This window comes from Rhinopithecus roxellana, chromosome 2, assembly GCF_007565055.1.
Source record: "Rhinopithecus roxellana isolate Shanxi Qingling chromosome 2, ASM756505v1, whole genome shotgun sequence".
NCBI lineage: Eukaryota > Metazoa > Chordata > Mammalia > Primates > Cercopithecidae > Rhinopithecus > Rhinopithecus roxellana.
The window spans coordinates 77,712,866-77,729,571 of record NC_044550.1 but is presented as its reverse complement, the minus strand read 5'-3'; the positions used below and the strand labels follow the sequence as shown (position 1 = coordinate 77,729,571).

At 41.4% G+C, this 16,706-nt stretch overlaps 1 long non-coding RNA gene across 2 annotated transcripts in view; it reads right to left on the bottom strand.

Moving 5' to 3' along the window:
- The window catches only part of LOC115893469, an 89,271-nt gene extending 73,169 nt beyond the window's left edge, over nt 1-16,102 (bottom strand). The window contains exons 1-2 of one of the 2 annotated variants that reach the window (XR_004053458.1): nt 15,516-16,102; nt 15,289-15,421 (exon numbers count right to left, since the gene is read on the bottom strand). This is a non-coding gene — a long non-coding RNA (uncharacterized LOC115893469). The remainder of the gene's footprint in view (nt 1-15,288; nt 15,422-15,515) is intronic. The other variant, XR_004053460.1, reaches the window with a different exon arrangement.
- Nucleotides 16,103-16,706: the final 604 nt, after the last annotated feature.

Below are 16,706 nucleotides of genomic sequence, written 5' to 3'. Positions count from 1 at the left end.
AGGGGTGACAGGAGTTCTGTTCTTTTAAAATCAATTTACTGCCACCTCTGGAGCAACTGCTTTATGTCAGCCAGGACTAAGTACTACAGGGCATCAAAGTTAGCAACATGCGGTGGTAGGCAGCCTGTTTCGATGGTCCTATGATCCCTGCTTCTTGTTATTCATGTCCTTATGCAAGCTGTTTTTCTCTTTGACTGTGGGCTGAATCTAGTGACTCCTCTCTAACAAATAGGATATGGCAAAAGTGATGAGATGCCACTTCCAAGATTAGATTACAAAAAGACTGTAATCTCAATCTCTCTCTCTCTCTCTGTCTCTCCCCCCACCCCCACCTCCCAATTCTTGCTCTGGAATACTGTGAGTGGTCCTATGAAGAGGTCCTCATGGCAAGGAACTTATGTCTCTGGCCGAGTACCTTTGAGGGCCTATGGCTGCCAACAACCAGGTGAGTGCTTGGAAGCAGATCCTCCCTGACCCAAGTCTGGAGAGGATTGCAGCCTCTGGGAGCCCTGGGAGCCAAAGACCTGGCTAAGCTGTGCCTGAATTCTTGACCCCTCAAAAACTGACAGATTACATGTTTGTGGTTTTTTAAGTCACTAAGTTTTGGGATAATTTATTATACAGCAATAAATAACTAATAATACGCATGATCTGCCCTCAAAACAAGGTATATAAAGAGTACATATGTGCAATAAAAACAAAGTATTTGGGATGGAGAAGATTCACAGGATTAAGAAATAAGTGACTAGGAGTTACAATGACTCAAGTTTACAGAACTCTTTAAAAATCACTGAGTGCTTCTGACACAATTGTCTCATTTGATCTTAACAATACACTTGTGTAAGGATGGTAGTATTTTACTTACCCAACATTAAATATTAATTGATCTAATCATTCAATGAAAAATTTGTGTCAAATATGTACCTGTAGTGGATACTAAGGAAACCTAAGTAAGTCATAGTAACTGCCCTCAGGAAACCCAAAATAATAGAGCATAGGTACATTAAATAAACAAGAAACAGGCCTTGCAGTACAATGTATTAAATGGCATAATAGAAGTATGTACAAGGTGTGTGCTAACTCAAAGGTGGGGATGACGAACTCTTCCAAGAGTTACAAAAAGTACCCCAAATGAGATTCTAGAAGAATGAGTCTTTTCGACTCTCAACCTCCTTTCCTGATTTCTCTTCCTCCACCATGATAAAAGAAAATCTTCAGCTGAATTAAATTTAAAGGAGTTTAATTGAGCAACAAATGATTTGCGAACCAGGCAGCCCCCAGAATCACAGCAGATTCATAGAGACTCCAGCACAGCCATGTGGTGGAAGAAGATTTATGGACAAAATAAGGGAAATGATGAAAGAAATTGGAAGTGAGGTACAGAATGGCTAGATTGTTACAGCTCGGCATTTGCCTTATTTGAACACAGTTTGAACACCCAGCAGTGTATGAGTGGTTGAAGTATGGCCAGTGGGATAGGCCAAGACTCAGCTATTGTTACAGGCGCAAACCCCTAAGTTAGGTTTTCAATCTTGTCTACCTATTAAGCTAGGTTACAGTTCATCCACAATATTTCAAATATAGAAGCATGGAGTCCTTCTCAGGCCATATTTAGTTCGCTTTAACAACCATAAGGCGTGATGATTGTCAGGGCACTCCAGAGAAACAGAGCCAGTAGCATATATATAGATCTATAAGAGGAGATTTATAATGAGAACTGGCTCTAAGGAGGATGAGAAGTCCTACAATACACCATTTGCATGCTAGAGATCCAGAGAAGCTGGTAGTGTTTATCAGTCCGAGTCCAAGGATTTGAGAACCAGCAGAACTGATGGTGTAGGTCCCATTGGTCCCAAAGGGTCCAAAGGCCTGAGAACCAGGAACTTTGATGTCTGAGGACAGGAGGAAATGGATGCCCAGACTTAAGAATAGAGAGGTTTTGCCCGGCCTCTACCTTTTTTGTCCTATTCAGGACTCAAAGGATTGGATGATGCCCACCTAGGTGAGTTACAGCAACCTTCTTTACTCAGTCCATTAATTCAAATGTCAATCTCCTCCAAAACATCCTCATACACACACCTAGAAATGATGTTTACCAGCTATCTGGACATCCCTCAGTCCAGTCAAGTTGACCCATAAAATTAACTATCACAATGATTACCACAGATCTTTGGACACACATTAGAAGCTAGAAAGAGTCTCCAGCCAAAGCTCAAGTAAGTTCGGATGTGAACTGATGGTCTGAAATGGGATAAAGAGGTGGTGGTGAGAGAGAGAGAGAGGTAGAAAGGGAAGGATGGAGAGGAAGATAAGCAGCTTGAGGAACAGGCAGAATTAAAAGACAAATTGTTTGCAATGTGGGAGAGGTTAGAGAATGCTTATTGGCAGATTGTAAGCAGCCAAATCAGAAGAGATCTGCATAGGATATCTTATATGAAGAAAGAAATAACCTAAAGGCCTTTCAAGATTCTAAGAAAAGAAATCAATTCTTAATCTGTCATGATATTCAAGAGAAAAAACAACAAAGAGATCGAGTCTTTAACATGATGGACCAAAGCATCCCCTGATACTATGTGATAAGACAAGTAATTATTCTCTGTGGTAGTCTTCACCATAAGTTTATAATCCCATTCTAACCGTTTGTTGGACAATTTGTCTAGTGGACAAATTGGGGAACATTCTACAAAATACCTGACTAGCACTATTCAAAACTGTCAAGATCAGTCTTTGAGAAACTGTCACAGACCAGTGGAGACTATGGAGATATGATGACTAAATGCAATGTAATAATATCCTCAGTGGGATCCTATAACAGAAAAGGGGCATTCATGGAAAAAAACTGGTGAAATCTAAATAAAGTCTGCAGTTTAGTTAATAGTGACATATTAATGTATACTTTCAGTTGTGATAAGTGCACATCAGTAATACAAAATGAAAACATTAGGGGAAACTGAATCTGGTAAGAGTCACATGTGAACTCTTTGTATTTTTGCAACTTTAATGTAAATCTAAAAATATTCCACAATTAAAGGTTTATTTTTAAAAAATGATAGGCCAGTAGTAAAATCTACATTATGGCTTATAGAAACCAGTTTTTCCATTGGCTTCACCATTTGTAAATCAGCTTCCACAATCCTGCTTCATGGATGTATCCTTTAGGTAAAGGGACACTTCTCTGAGGATTTTCCAAAAGATTCCTAATTTAAATGTTAGATCAAAAGCAAGTTTGGCATGGGGGAATATAAAGCACTTGTAAGAGCCTCATATAAATGGTCACTGAAAGAGAATATAGAAGTATTGAGAGACTAAATGGAAAATAACGTCACCAGGCTATAGTCCAAAGAGGCAGAGCCTATGTTTAATCATCCTCCCTGGTCCCCAGTCTGTTGCCTAAATAAAGACATTTTCCAGACAGACAGACAGATAGATAGACAGACAGACAGATAGACAGACAGGCAGACAGATAGATACTGAGAAAGTTTACTACCAACAGACCCTCATTAAATTTACTTATAAAAAAATAACAAAATTATGTAAATTGGGAGAGGAGCGGTCAATGTTAAAATATTCAGCAGCTGTTGATTTATTTCAGAGGGAGGTGAAGATATTGATTTACTTCAGATTCTGTTAAAGCAACTGTGTTCATTAAGTTACTTTTGCACAATAAAATTTCAAGGTAAACCTATGACGTTCAAACTTAGACTTCAAGGGGAATTAGACTGAAACATGGGCTCCTCCCTTTTCTCTGTTCCACTTTTCATTCTCAGCTTCTCCCTAGAACTAGAGAATTCTCAGGCCCATGACAGGTGTTTATTGCATATGAGGATCAAAAACTACGTGAAACAAACAGGAAACTGTAGATAATAACCTAATGAACTGTAGATTCAAATCCAGTGGCAGTAAGACTGGAGTTGTCCTCTTAGGCCACTCCAAAGTCCTAGGGAGGGAGTAGTTTCTCAACACTTTCTATCCTCCAGCTGCACTGGACTACTGACTATTTCTCAAACACATCATGCTTTTCCATGACTCCATGACTTCCTCCATGCTGTTCCTTCTATGGAATGCCCTTGCACTATCCTACTTCTTCCTCAAAGTCCAGTTTAAGCCTCACCCCTGAAAGGCTTTCCCAACCCCTAGGCAGAGTGAGTTTTTCCTTCTGTAATATTTCCCTAGTACCCTATTTACATTTCCCTGTAACACCAACCCTATTATAGAGGTCATTTTTTCAGCCTGTTTTCCAGAAACTGTGAGCTCCTGATGACAAAGTGCCTGACACAAAACAGGTGTAAAAAAAAAAAGAAAAAGTGCTAAGTAGGTTGATAGATGGATAAGTGGATGGATGGGTAGGTTGTGGCATCTTCTATCTAGAAGAGGCCATGTGACCGAGTTCTGGCCCATAGAACATGTGCAGAAATGATGGGTGCCATTTTCAGGGTAGTCCTCTAAAATCTCCCACACAACCCCCAACATCATCTCTCCCCATGTGCCAGGCAGATGCAGAGGACCCAGTAGACGACCCCAAGTCTCATGGCAAAGAAGCCAAGTGGAAGAAGCCTGGGTCCCCAAACAACTGAATAGGGTAGAGACCCCCTATCCTGAATTGGACAATGAGATGAACAAAAAAATACACCTTTATCGTGTGAATTCACTAAATTTGGGGATTGTTAGAGCAGTTAGCCTAGCTTGACTATACATGAATGAATCTAAGAAACAACATAGTGAGTGGGCTTCTGGTTTTCCAAGAAACACCATTAGCCCCATAAAGTCCACTGGCTCATCCCTAGACAATGAAATTCTTGCTATTGGTATTGTCTTGATTAAAACAAACAAGCAAATAAATAAAACCCTTTATGATGGAGGTGACCTCCAGCCTTTGGGGAGTCAGGAAACATTCTCCTTTTTTGGCAGAGCTGCCCTAGAACACTGAAAATTCTGGTAGGTTATATTGCTGATTGGACAGTGACTTAAGGAGGAAGTCACTGGAGAAAAGGAGCTGGCTCCACCCACTTATACTGAAAAAGAACACCAAACAAACAACAACAACAACAACAAAAAACCTGTGGCTCCCAACCACTCCAGAAAACATCCACATGTCCACAGTGGGTTGGGTCTAAGCTATGCACACCTGACCAGCCAGAGACAGTCAGACTCCCCAGGAGATTTTATGCTTTGAGGGTGGCTCACTTTTCTCTGGGATTGGGAACTACCCAGACCTTGTAACTCTGGAGTGGCAATCTTCCCACTTGTTATCAGCTGAATTGTCCCCCTGCCCGACAAATTCATATGTTGGAGTCCTAACCCCCAGGACTGCAGACTATAATCTTATTTGGTGATGCAGTCTTTACAATTAAAAGTAACATCATTATAGTAGGTCCTAATCCAATAGGATTGATGTCTCTATAAAACAGGGAAACTTTGGCGCAGACCTAGAGAGACAGAGGCATAGAGGGAAGACAATGTGAAGAGATGTAGGGAGAAGACAGTTGTCTAAAAGCCAAGGAGAGAGGCCTGGAAAAGACTCCGCCCCATAGCCATAAGAAGGAACTAACCCTGTTTGTGTCTTATCTTGGACCTCCAACCTCCAGAACTGGGAGACAATAGATTTCTGTTGCCTAAACCACCAGCCTATGGTACTTAATTACAATAGCCCTAGTAAACTAACACATTGTCCCTTAGAGAGGGCCTCTCTGAGAATGGAAACAACACAGAGGAAAACAGAGGTAAGAAGTGGAAAAAGACAGGGCCAGCATGTAGTCTGCCCAAGACCTTTCACAAATCTGAACTAGTCAATGCCTTTTTTCCTGAAGATATTTTGAGTTGATTTTCTGTCACTTTCAATGAATAATCCTTGTCTAATAGAAGTACAAGTGCTCCAAACCCAAGCCTTGCCTAGGATAATAATATTCTATAATGTCACCCCCGTCTTTTGAAAAAGTGCTGCTCAGTATGTAGTTCCTTTTTTATTAAAAAAAAAAAAAAAGGCAATTAAGCTTGCCTTTGTTTTGAGAATATCATGATTTGGCTATAACCTGAAAATCTACAAAGCCATGTTAGGAAACATCGTTTTCAATTGGACATTCTTAGGGAAATCTAGGTATGTGAGAAAGAGAATACAGGAGAGCACATCAACCAAAGATGCATTTTAAAATAGCTATAAGAAGATTATACCACAAAGAGATATCTTGATGCACTGGAAAGCAAATTAGGTCTAAAGTCAGAAGACCTCAGCTTCCTTGAGTAAATTACCTAAGTGTGACATGGTAGAAAGACCCTGAGATTTGGAGTCAGAGGAGCCTGAGTTTATATCCAGCTCTGGAACTTTCTCTGTATCCTTGAGGAAAACAATCACCTAACTGAGCAACTTAGCATCAGATTCTTTGTCAATGCAATGAGATTAAGGTCTGATACCCAAATCAGTGATCATATGAATACAGCAATAATTACCATGACTGGCACATAGTAGGTGCTCAGTAAACAGCAAAAAAAGTAACCTTTGTTCCTACTCCTTATTTCGTTCCCTAGGTTTCTCAGTTTCTCCATGTGTGGACTCTGGATAATAATCCTTCCTGACAACAAGATTCTTATAGAAATCATAATATTTAGCAACTCGAAAGTACTTTGTAACACAGATATCAGATACAAATGTAAAGACATTCTTATCATAACACAAGTGATTAGAAAGTTCATGGGACCCCCATTTCCTACATCGAATTATGGCTCTCCAGAGCAGAAGCTTTGAGTGAAAGAACTAGCCACTCTTAAGCAAGTGGACACCAGTTCCAGTACGACAAGTTCAGTCCTGTCCATGTGGCCCAAACCATGGGACAAACCCCTGCAAGATCCAGACCTCCAGCTCACTGTTAGGCATGCCCTGCACAAAGCAGAACCGAATTAGAGGAACCAAGACAACAATAGCCAAAAAAAAAAACTAAAGGTGCTCCATGCAGTACATAAATGTGCATTTTTCATGCACTGTCCGTGCTTGAGTATGTTAGAAACTGAAATGGTGCATTTGGCACTGAAACCATGAGTCCAGGAAGATTGCACCTGTCCTCACTTAGCCGATGTCTTGAATTATTCTTGGTTACCACCTAATTGGTAGGAAATTCTCCTGCTTGGCACTGTGTCTTGCTGTTGGCCCAAAAGAAGTTCTAACACATTGCTGAACTGACAGTCAGTCATTCCTCCAAAAATAGCATGTTAACTTGCTTTAGTGCAGAAGGAATCAGTGACCAGGTGCCAGGGTTTCAAACACTTTACTCATGTCAGTCATATGAGTTTTTTACCTCAAGACAAAATAGAACTCAAGTGGATTTTTAAAGCAATATATTCTAGGAAGAACATGCCAAATCTGTCAATCAACAAGAGAAACAGTATGTGTTTTCTGCCTAAACAGGGCAAATGAAATCATGCGGCAGTCCCTAATATATTCAAATGATGGACATCGGGTAAAATTGAACACTAAAGGGAAAATGAAATCAGAAAATGTAGAGTTTTGAGGGATGATCAAAGGAGAAAGGTGGGCCATGCTAACTGTGCCTTGTGGTGTTTTACAAGAGGATGGCTTGTAGTTCTAACAGCTTTAGGCATGTTGTTGCTTTAGCAAGGGGTGACCCAGTGGTCTCCTTGTGGGCTTTCCTGCACCCTGCCCAGATTTTGAATGAGGAAGACAGGGACAAAAGAAGACAGCAGTTTATTGTCAAAGGGAGCAAGCCCTACGTTGTGTGCTCTATATGAGAGATCAGTGCACAAAGAAAGAGCCACACTGCACATGCCCAACGTTGTATTGGCAAACTTCTATCAAAGAAACATACAAAAATGACAGCTTGAGATTTCTGAGAAATTTTCTTCTTCCCATAGACTGTACTTTGGTCAATTTTCTCAATTATGTCAAAGAGAGGGAAAACCTATCATTTTTTCCAGCTTATCGATTTGGTTGACAAGGTCTGGATAGAATTGCATTTTAGAAATGACTTATAACTAACACTTATCAGTAGTACAATGTCCTTTTACATAGCAGAGAGAATATAGCTTTAAAGCCAGGAGGCCCAGCTTTAGGCAGCATCTGTCCCATTAGCAGCTACTCCTTGAAGATGATATTCGAGTTTTAGTTTTCTTATCTGTAAAATGTAGCCCATAGCTTCTTGTGAGAAGAAAATATATGAAGGTGTTAGGTTAATGTGCTCTGTGAGCTTAACAGCATTACAAAAATGTACAATTATTAGTAATAGCAAAAGGAGAATGCTTGGTAATTGCTGACAGTGATCCCTGAAGAAGTCTAGATGATAGCAGACGCACAGATAAAATAACTCTAGCTCATCTCTAGGTGTGAAAACTTCCTTCCAAAGAAGCCAAAAAACAATAAAATAAAATAAAACAGTCATAATCCAAGAAAATATGAAGTTCATCTTTTAAGAGTTTTTTCTTCATAAGAACACTTAGATGAAAAATCAAGACGCATCTTTGCAGTCTTTTCTTGGAAGAGCAAATTTACAGCACCATGTGGAATCTTTGTTGATACCTAATAGAACTGTGTCAAATGAAATACGCGAGCCTCTAAATTAAATTGGGAAAAGAACAGCAAGTAGCCTCTTAGTGATGTCATGACTTAGGATTTGGTGTAAGTCAAAAGGTGTTTGAGACAGTTCATTTTGGTGATTTCATATAGCACACTTATCTGGTTCATTTCCACCCACTTGGGTGAGGCCTCCTGCTCCCCTTTCTCCAGCCTTCCTGGGATAGCGGGAGAACCTCCAAACAAACATTTAGTGCAACACCTGGACACATGGTCTTTCCTTTTCTTCTGCTCTGGCTCTTTTTCACAATTTTGCTGACAAAGTCAAATTGAGATGCTGCTTCTCTACCACTGGGATTGGCCACCAAGGTCACTCTGAACCAACATAGATCTGCCTTAAAACAGCCCTCCCACTATATTGAATATTGATTTAAAAAAAATTAAAATTAAAAAAACCATCCCGAAGTGGAGAGTGTGCTTTCCGCTACCATTCTGTCACCACAATTGCAGGGGAGACTTGCCTGGGTTCCCAGTGCCCAACAGTGAGTCATGTGTGGGAACCACTCTTTGCCTTTCTGTTCTTCATCCCTTCCACCCTAGACTGAGGCATAAGCCCATGGAACTGGCAGAAAAACTCTCAGACAGATGCAATACTGTCATCAAAATTCTCATTTCCTGGCTTCTGTTTCAACTGTTTTCTGACATCTTCTGACCGGTGTGTCACGGCCACATTTCCACCATTTCTCCATAATCAATTCACTCTCATAAAGTTTTGTGCTTCAGCTAGGTCCAGTTGCTCATGCCTATAACCCCAGCACTTTGGGAGGCTGAGGTGGGCAGGTCACTTGAGCCCCAGAGTTCAAGACTGGCCTGGCAACATGGCAAAATCCTGTCTCTACAGACGCACACACACACAAATACAAAAAATAGCTGGGTGTTGGGGCACACGAGTAGTCCCAGTTACTCAGGAGGCTGAGGTGGGAGGATTACCTGAGCCCAGGGGATTGAGGCTGAAGTGAGCCATGATCTCACCACTGCTCTCCATTCTGGGCAACAGAGTGAGACCCTGTCTCAAACAAACAAACAAAAAAGCCAAACAAACAAACAAAAAAAAAACTTCATGTTTCAATACAGCGGCAATTGCTAAGTGTTTAGTCACTCATTCATCAGCTAGCATTCTACATGTGGTACATTGTCAGTAGTCTATGGCAGAGGTAGTATCACCAGAGACAGTGGCCAGTTTTAGAAAGAGTGCTAGCCTGGGTGCTAGCCCTAGTCTATACTCTCTAGGAAAACTAAGACAATCCTGCCATATGTGTAAGATTTCCATCATTTATAGGATTTTCTTCCAAATATTCTTCTCCTGGTGCTGAAGCCTAAACCATCCCCATAAGCATGATGTTCTCGTATTCTGAAAATGGTTCCCTGAACACACTTTGCCACAGCTGATTCCAATTCTCTCTTTCTCTCTTTCTCTCTTTCTCTCTCTCTTTCTTTCTCTGTCTCTCTCTGTAATCAAAAGCATTTATGGAGTTCTGCAAGTCCAAGTGTCCAGGCTGATCAAATACCCCAGCATGAGAATAATGCTCTGAATAATGTGAGAAAGTTCTTTTTCTGAAAACAATTTAGAACATATTGGAAGGCATGCCAGTTGTGTTTTTAAGCCACACAATGATATTATCAAAGCTGCTGCAGCAGGCCACTAATTGCCCTCACCCACCACCCCAGATCCATTCTCTCTTCGTAGTCTTCATTATAACCAAAAGGCGAAGAAGGGAGAAGTGTTAGGGTGAAGAGCGCATGTGGGGAAACGTTTCACTATCCCTATAGTCCATTCTGTAATCCAGAATGGATTCCACTTGTGTCTAAAGGACACTGCACGTATGTTATCTGCCTTCATTGTTTGCTGGATATCTGCCACATGCTCCATCGTCACTTCCCCAGGCTGTTCATCACCAGTAGGGAAACTCTGTGGGAGAGCCATTTGCAGCCTGGGTAAGTGCTGATTCTGCTGCCTTCTGGAAGAGCTAGTTACTGTCAGGAAGAAGGGGGGCATACCAAGTGGAAGAAGCAGGGCGAAGGATTCACTTGGTTCCCACTTTCTCATCTGACACCTCGCTGCCTCTTGCAGCCATCAGAATGCTCACACCAGTCCAGCCTGCCTCAGACGCTGATTTTGGTAATTCTTAGAGGAAGCTCCTCAGTGGTAGAGACTAGAATTTAATTTGGTTTGCTTTTGTGTTGTTTTCCAATTAGCATCAACCTTCAGAGAGCCCAACACACTATCTCTTCTAAAGGCATGTTATTACTGTTAGCTGAAATGATGCTCTCCAGACCCAGTTTTCAGTTGGTGAATCTGTGGTTCTACAACATAAAAGAGTTTGCCAAAAATTACTGTTTTTAATTATTCTTTTTCTGAGACAAGGTCTCACTCTGGAGTGCAGTTTTGCAACTTCTGCCTCCCAGGCTCAAGGGATCCTCCCACCTCACCCTCTCGAGTAGCTGGAATTAGAGGTGTGAGCTACCATACCTGGCTAAGTTTTGTAACTTTGGTAGAGACAGGGTTTTGCTTTGTTACCCAGGCTGGTCTCAAACTCCTGGGCTCAAGCAATCTGCCTTCTCGGCCTCCCAAAGTGCTGGAATTACAGGTGTGAGCCACCACACCTGGCCTGCCCAAATTTAAACGGTCTGAAATGTTGTTTGGATTTGCAAACCTCTTCTGATTTTCAGTGTCATTTATATCTTTCCCCACCATGAAGACACAATGTGTGCCACATTACTCCCCATTGCAGATCCATCTCTCCAAAAGAAATGTCCTGCCAATGATGCTAGACAATGGCAGTCACTCCTGCTTTCTTGCCCCTTACTGCACTTATGGATTTTCTTACATATTTCAGGTAGAGGAACTAGCATGAAAAAGGATTCAGGGGTAGGACTTTATAAGGCACTTTGGGGAAATGCCAAATAGTCAAAGCATTAGACTATGAGTTACATAATTGCTGAGAGTGGAAGAGAAGATTGCAAAGAACAAGCCAGAGTGTGATGATTATTGATTATTCTTGCAAAAGAATTTACAGCCTCCTAATGGCCATGGAAAGCCATAAAATATATTTTTTTAAAAAAAAAGGAAGTAACAAGCTCAGATGTGTGTTTTAGAAAGCTGCTGGCTGAAGATTAGAACCAATAACATGATACTGCCAGAGATAATTTGTTTTTTAAGTCTGTGGCAGTGACAGAAGAAACAGAGAAAAGGGAATGGATCCCAAAGGCATTGCAAAGTTAGAAATCATAGGTATTAGGCCAGGTGCAGTGGCTCACGCTTATAATCCCAGCACTTTGGGAGGCCGAGGCAGGCGGATCACAAGATCAGGAGATCGAGACCATCCTGGCCAACATGGTGAAACCCTGTCTCTACTAAAAATACAAAATTTAGCTGGTGTCATGGTCTGTGCCTGTAGACCCAGCTACTTAGGAGGCTGAGTCAGGAGAATTACTTGAACCTGAGAGGCAGAGGTTGCAGTGAGCCGAGATTGCGTCATTGCACTCTAGCCTGGCAACAAAGTGAGACTCCATCTCAGAAAAAAAAGAAATGATAGGCATTGATTGTTGAACATTTAGATTGTGCAGAGGAGGGTGAAAAGGAGGAGAAACAACAGAGTGCAAACTTTCTAGCTTATAGTGTAGATGACAATGTTCTTCACTGGGAGAATACAGAAGAAGGAGCCGACTGGCAGGTCAGATAACAACCTCAGTTTTAGGCACAGTGCATTGGAGCTAGCTGTAGGACATTCTGGCGGAGATGTCTGATGGGAAACTGGAAATTTTTGGCTGGAATTCAATACAAAATATGAATCTGGGTAGAAAAAATGTGTGTGAAAATGAATGAGCTCACCTGGGGAAAGTGGAATAAGAAAAGAAGATGAGCAGTAAAATCTTGCAGTTACTGAAAAATGTTGGTGGGAAGATGTACAGAAAAACAATAGTTAAAGAAATTGAAAGGCTGGGCGCAGTGGCTCACGCCTGTAATCCCAGCACTTTAGGAGGCCAAGGCAGGCGGGTCACCTGAGGTTGGGAGTTTGAGACCAGCCTGACCAACATGGAGAAACCCCATCTCTACTAAAAATACAAAATTAACTGGGCTTGGTGGTGCATGCCTATAATCCCAGCTACTCGGGAGGCTGAGGTGGGAGAATCACTTGAACCCGGGAGGCGGAGGTTGTGGTGAGCCAAGATTGCGCCATTGCACTCCAGCCTGGGCAACAAGAGCGAAACTCAGTCTCAAAAAAAAAAGGAAAAAAGAAATTGAGAAAGGATGGCTGGAGACAGATAAAAACAAAAACTCAAGCTGGTGTGAGCACCAGTAATTGTGTTAGGGACAGGGTGGGATACTTACAAAACTGTATTGCTAAACCATTTAAAAAATAATGTTATATAAAATATCAGTTTTAATGCTTACTTGTTCTCAACCAAAGGTTTATAGTTTTCACATCACATATTTTCCAAAGTGTTTCTCAGGCCTTAATTTTTCCCTACTAATCAGATTGATTTTTTTTTTAGGAATATTTCTAAGAGTGTTTAATGGAAGCAAACTAGAAAAATGTTATTTACTGTATAGGCAACAGAGTTGGAAGATATATTTTTAAAAAATTAAAGGAGACCTGGTTTTGAAGTATAACCATATTAATGCTATGTTGCTTGATACATACAACTAAGTTCAAGTATTTATTAAAGCTACTGGCAAAAATGCCTTTATGGCTTAGCTCTTTGGATGTAAAGACAGGGCTGAAGTGATAATGAGACACCTCTCCCTTCAGGAGCTATACAGTATAGTCATAGTGGTAAGACATTGGAAGGCACGCCAGTTGTGTTTTTAAGCCACACAATGATATTATCAAAGCTGCTGCGGCAGGCTACTAATTGCCCTCACCCACCACCCCAGATCCATTCTCTCTTCATAGTCACGGTATAATTCTGGCCCTGCACAGGCTGTCAAGCTAGAGGCTATCTCCCAGCTTTTCTGGAGTTAGTTATGGCCATGTGGTTAAGTTCTTACCAAAGATGACTTCTTCTCTGTAACTTGTTTAAAGTCACTTAATCCTAGATTTCCTCTTTCCCCTTCCCACTGGCTGGAACATAAACCTTGCAACAATCCCCCTTCAACTTCGTGGATGGGGATAACACCCTAGGATGGCAGAGCAACAGGGGGAAGGGACTTGGGATGCAACTTATCTGGTAATGCAGAGCTGCCTTCTTAGCCCAGATCACTCGCCATGGACTATTACATGAGGGAAAAATAAACCTCTTCCTTCTTTAAGCACGGTACTGTGGACACACATATTAACTTTAAATCTAACTGGTAGAGCTACTATTTATTGAATGATTAACATGCTTTCTATACATTAGCTCAAGAGATCTTTACACTATTCTGTGGGGCAGTTATTTTATATTCCCATTTACAGATCAAAAAACTGAGATACAGACAAACAGATTAAGTAATTTGCCCTGACCAAAAGCTAGCAGGTGCTGGAGGCTGGAGTTCATGTCTGCATGACTCTAAAGTCCACAGTTGTAACATACTGCTCTTATTATTAATCATTCTTATTTTAGTAAGAACAAATTTGTGTTAAATCTTTTTTAACTTTTAACTGACAAATAAAATGGTATATATTTATTGTGTACAACATGATGTTTTGAAATATGTATACATAGTGAATGGCTAAGTTGAGCTAATTAATGTGCATTACCTCACATACTTATTTTTTGTGGTGAAAGCACTTAAAAATCTATTCTCTAGGCCAGGCGTGGTGGCTTATGCCTATAATCCCAGCACTTTGGGAGGCCAAGGGGGCAGATCACTTGAACTCAGGAGCTTGAGACTGGCCTGGGCAACATGGTGACACACCTTCTATATATATATTTTTTAATCTATTATCTTGGTGATTTTCAAAATAGATTATTAACTAGTCACCATGCTGTACAATAGATCTCTGGGACTTGTCCCTCTTATCTAAATTTTTTTTATCCTTTAACAAACATCTGCTGACTCGCCACCCCCCACAGAGAGCTCTACTTCTATGAATTCAGCTTTTATAAATTCCACGTATGTGTGAGATCACGCGGCATTTGTCTTTCTGTGCCTGGTTTATTTTGCTGGACATAATGTTCTCCAGGTTCATCCACGCTGTCACAGATGACAGGATTTCCTTCTTTGTTAGGGCCCCATACACTGCATTCTTTTAAAATGTTTCAAAGTAACTAATAATCCTTTTTATTTAATAAAGAATCATTTTAAGTATTACTAAAGTAACTTCTGTTTATTGGATGACTGATACCTATCAGACTCTACACTAATTGGTTTACATACATTAAGTGATTTCATCTTTATAAAAACACTATGGGATAGTCATTATTTGTATCCCCCTTTTGCAGGTGAGGAAACTGAGTGGTGAAGCAACTCACCCAAGGTCACTGTTAAGGGCAGAGTTATGCCCTACCCACCCACCAAAAAAATTCTGAGTTATGTCCCCCTCTCAGTACCTCAGAAGGTGACCTTACTTGGGAGATAGGTGACTTGGGAGATAAGGGATTACAGGTAAGTAGGTTAAGACAAGGTCATTGGGGTTGGCCTAAATTCAATATGACTGGTGTCGTTATAAAGAGGGGAAATTTGGACACCAAATTTGCATGTGCAGAGGAAAGACCATGTGAAGACACAGGAAGAAGAGATCTACACAGCAAAGAGAGGGGTTTTGGAAAAAAACAGCTCTACTCACACCTTGATCTTGGCCTTCTAGCCTCCAGAACTGTGAGGAAATCAATGTCTGTTGTTGAAGCCACCCAGTCTGTGGGACTTCGGTATGGCAGCCCAAGTTGACTAAGACAGTCCCGCAGCTAGGTAGATGACATCTGTTCAAGAGGGTGTAAGTTCAGAGCTCAGAGTAATTGCTGAAACAATGTCATGGAGGAGAAATAAATGTCAGCCAGAGGATTCAGCACCAACCTTGCTGTGGAGATGGCAGTTGAGCAGAGCCTTGAAGAACTGTAGAGGTATTCTCCAGGATAAGAAAAATAAAAAGTGCATCTGCAGGGAGTGGAGGAGGAGAGCCCAGGATGCATGGTCTCTGCCAAGTGAAACGGGGCGTTGCTGGAGCTCCAGGGGGTGTGGGCCCACTGTCTGCCCCAAGCCTGCTTCTCTGGTTGAATTCCCTGGGGAGGCAGCACAGGAACCTGCTGGCGGTGGCAGCCAGTGCAAAGAGGAGCCCACCAGCTGGGTGTGAGAGCTGGAAACTGTCCCATGTAGGGAGGCTCTTAATCTCCCTCAGCAGCTGGCTTCAGGAGCCTCGGCCTCCAGGGAGAGGTGCCTTCTGCTCTCACCAGGAGGCTCCCATCTGCTCACCACCCTGTGAAAATCCACAGCCAGGACCTGCGTGGCGCCTCTGCTTTTTGACCTTTCTCATGTAGAAAGCTTAGTTTATTTGGTTTTCTAGTCTAACCATAAGATATTTCTAAACGGCTCAGCCACTAAAACCTCTGTTTGTTAGTCTAACAGGTGGCAAAGCTCCCCTGTTTAAAATAAAATGTACTTCTCTTGCCTTTCCCCCACTGTGAGGGTTAATTCTATGTGTCAGCTTGACTGGGACACAATGCCCGGATATTTGCTCAAATATTTTTCTAGATGTTTCTATAAAGGTACGCTTTTTGGGATGAGATTAAGATTTAAGTCTGTGGACTTTGAATAAAGCAGGTTACCCTTCATCATGTGAGTGTGCCTCATCCACATTCTATTGAATGGGAGGGAAGGAGAGAGGGAGAGAGGAAAAGAGAGGAAGCGGGGAGAGGGGAGAGAGAGGGAGAGAGAGAGAGAGAGAGAGAGAGAGATATTGAGAGAACTGACAAGGGCTGTGAAAGACGTTTAGCATGAAAAATCACTAAAAAAAAAAAAAAAAAAATCAGAAGGGAGAGTTTTGTCTTTACATTTTCCTAATTAATTACCAAGAAATAAACCACACCTGATCCATCAAAATGGAAAATGACTAAAGAGGCTGAAATGTATCTTTCAAGTGATATAAATCTATGCATTATCAGTATGAACAATAGCTAATATAGATGGGCAGGGAGACCAGGCAGGTACGATGGTGTAGTTGAAGTGGCATTGTCAGCCAGGTTCAGTGGCTCATGCCTGCAATTCCAG